The following is a 3,450-nucleotide window of genomic DNA, read 5'->3' on the forward strand; positions in this document are numbered from 1 at the left end:
TTAAGTGACTAATGCTGCAGTTGGTGCACAGGTCTCATGAGAAAGATGAGAGCATATGATACAGAGCTATGGAGCTGAGCCTTCCTGATCACCAATGACCAGCCAAAACAGTTTAAAGGAGAATCACACCAACTAGTATATTGATAAGAACAAATGTTTGTTGTGTAAGCTACTGAAGTTTTATGGTTGTGATTTACTAACAACAGTTAACTGATAGTGGTGGCTTAGATGAAGATAACAGTGGTAGTGAAAAACATGTGGTCAAATTTTGGATACGTTATCAAAATTTAACATAACATATATGGGAGGTACAAGTGAGGAGAATAACTCCAAAACCTTTGCCTTGAATAATCAAAATGAAGGAGTTACAGCTTATAGAACTAGTAACAAAAAGTTAACCATGGCCCTAGCTGGTTTGGCTCAGTGGAGAGAGCATCAGCTTGTGGACTGAAGGGTCTTGGGTTTGATTCTGGTCAAGGGCACATGCCTGGGTTGCAGGCTCGATCCCCAGTAGGGGGCGTGCAGGAGGCAACCAATCAATGATTCTCTCTCATCATTGATGTTGCTATCTCTCCCTCCCTTCCTCTCTCTAAAATCAATAAAATATATATATATATATATTTAAAAGTTAATTGTGGAGCATATTTTGAATAAAAACATCAGGAGTAAAGTTTTTATAAGTTACATTATTATATCAGCCTGTAATACAGGATAGTGGTCTAATGACAAATATACATTTTTAAAAATTATTCAGGGACCCATAATTAGTAGTACAATAGTAATACGGGATGAGATCACCAAAGAAGTAACTGTGAGAAAATAGGGAGAAACCAAAGTCTCTAAAATTAACAGTTTTAAACTAGAAAATGTAAGTAATCAAAAGAGCAACCAATAAACTAGATGAGATTACAACTGGAAGAGGAAATGTAGTCAGAACGGGGACCAGTGGTACATGAACACCTCTGAAATATACTTGACAACATCCACCCTAATTCAGAAACACTGTTTACAAAGCACTAATGAGGGTGTACATAAATAATACTGGCAGCTCTTGGTTTTTGTTTGTTTTTTAATTAACAATGATGAATTTTTCACTTGAAACTCATCATTTCATAAAAATCACTCTGACCTTCCTGTCCTGATTGCTACTACTGTTTTTAACGTTAAGCCAGATAATGTCTGTAACCTTAGGGTGAACAAATGTTTCAAGAAGTTAAACATTTATGAGTCAATAGACAGGGGAAAGATAAAGAGAAAAACTTGTAAGTATATCGCTTGTTTTTCAATTATGTGAGTATCGTATTGTTTTCTAATTATCTACTTACTTCTATGTCCACCACATTTAACTGTGAGCTCTTTGTCATACAAAAAAAATTTGTTTTCTGTGTCTTTTATATTCTTAGCACTTCATACTAAATCTGACATATAATCTGGACTTAATAAAATATACTGAATGATTAAACACGTCAAAGTACCGTCTTAGTAGAATGCCATAACTAAAGAATCTTTAAAATTAAAAAGATTGTGAGATTACAAAATAAGCAATTATCTGTGTTATGAATAGGAAAGAAAATATTAAGCTTCTGGTACGAGTAAATATATTAGCTAGAAAAAATAAAACAAAAAATATCCACATTTTGCTGACCAATCTAGTTTATCAATGTTTCTATACAGACCTTGATCAGCTGTTAGGAGTTCAGAACTGAAAGGATCTTGCTAAGGCAAAAATGAAGAAAGCTTACCAATGGGTTTTATCTAGCAGTGTCAGCTTGGCTCATTTTTTTTTTCAGGCATTTTAATGCTAATTTGTTAGAAAACAGTCTAGTATTCAGAGGATTGCAATAATTTTAATTATGTTTGGCCTGCAGCACATAGCTGCACAGTGAGTGGGAGTAAGCACTTCTAAAATTTCCCAATGGGTATTTTCTGAAAACTGCATTGCAAAAAATACATGTGAAAATCTAAAATCTAAGAAGAGGACTGGACACCAATACAAAAGCGAAATACTCAAAAGAACATGTTTCAGAGACAAAGAACAAAGAAGAAAGAATTTGTGGTCAAATGTGGGAGGGAAAAGTTACACAGGCAAGTTTTTACAAGTTGATTAAAAAAAATGTACTGGTACAGATTTCTGGGACGACTACTCTAAAATCACAGGGTGAACTCTGGTTTAATTGTGTATTGAAATAAAATAGTAGACAGGCAAGAGTATAGATGAAACTAGTGAGTATTATGCTAAGCGAAATAAGTTAGGGAAAAATACCACATTATTTCACTTATATGTGGAATCTAAAAAACCAACCAACCAAACAAACAAACAAAACAGACTCATAGAAACAGAGACAAAAGAATAGTTTCCAGAGGGGAAGGATGTGGGGAGACGTGTGGAAAAGATAGAAGGGGAATATATAGTCAATAATATTGTAAAATTTGCACGGTGATGGATAATTACTAGACTGAGTGTGGTATATTCTTCACATGATAAGGTATATAAGTGGTGAATTGCTATATTATACACCTGAAACTAATAAAATACTGCATACCAACTATACTTATATAAATAAAAATAATAATTTAATAGCTAGGGTTTCTATTGTTAATACTTTAGATCTTAAAAAGTTTGTACTGTTACATTTAAAGTAGAAAAATATAAACACATTTTATTCTATTAAACCTGGGCTACTTGGGAAAGAAAAGTCTTGAGAATATCAACTTGTGTATTGAAATAAATTCTTTCATATTCATTGATCACTTGTGATCATTCAAATCCTATAAGATTCTACTGGATTGGAAGTAAATACTGTTCTATCTCTAATAATATAAATACGAACAGCATACCTTATTTTTTAGGTGCAAAGGAGAAGGAATTTAGCTCAAAGACAAACAAAATAGAATAATCAACACGTTGAGGTTTTAGATTTTGAGTGACCCATTATAAATTGCCATTTTTTGTTGTGTACCTATTACATGACATAATATCTTTTTTAACCCTTGTCAAAATGTTTAATTAAAACAAGTAATTTTCCTGGTAGTACATGACACAGTCATAATTTCATAATAGATATTTTAATTTTTTTGCAGAATAAATTGTTTAAATTATTGGTATTCTTTGTCTATGAGAAAACTTATGAATAGTGTGTGACTAATATTTTTTCTCCTCTAATTCTAGCATGGAGTATTGTTCGATTTTAATATTTCAACACCGAAGGAAGGTCAATTCTTGTTAATCCCACAAAATATTTTAATAAATTTTATTAAGAAGAGTTTTATATTTAAAGAAAAATTGTGAAGATAGTGCAAAGAATTCTCATATATACTACTCACAGTTTCCCCTATTATTAACATCTTATTAGTATGGTACTCTTTTCACAGTTAATGAACCAGTATTGATATGTTAGTATTAACTAAAGACCATATCTTACTTGGATTTAATTAATTTTTCCTCCTTTC

Source organism: Myotis davidii, unplaced genomic scaffold (genome assembly GCF_000327345.1).
Source record: "Myotis davidii unplaced genomic scaffold, ASM32734v1 scaffold374, whole genome shotgun sequence".
Classification (NCBI taxonomy): Eukaryota; Metazoa; Chordata; class Mammalia; order Chiroptera; family Vespertilionidae; genus Myotis; species Myotis davidii.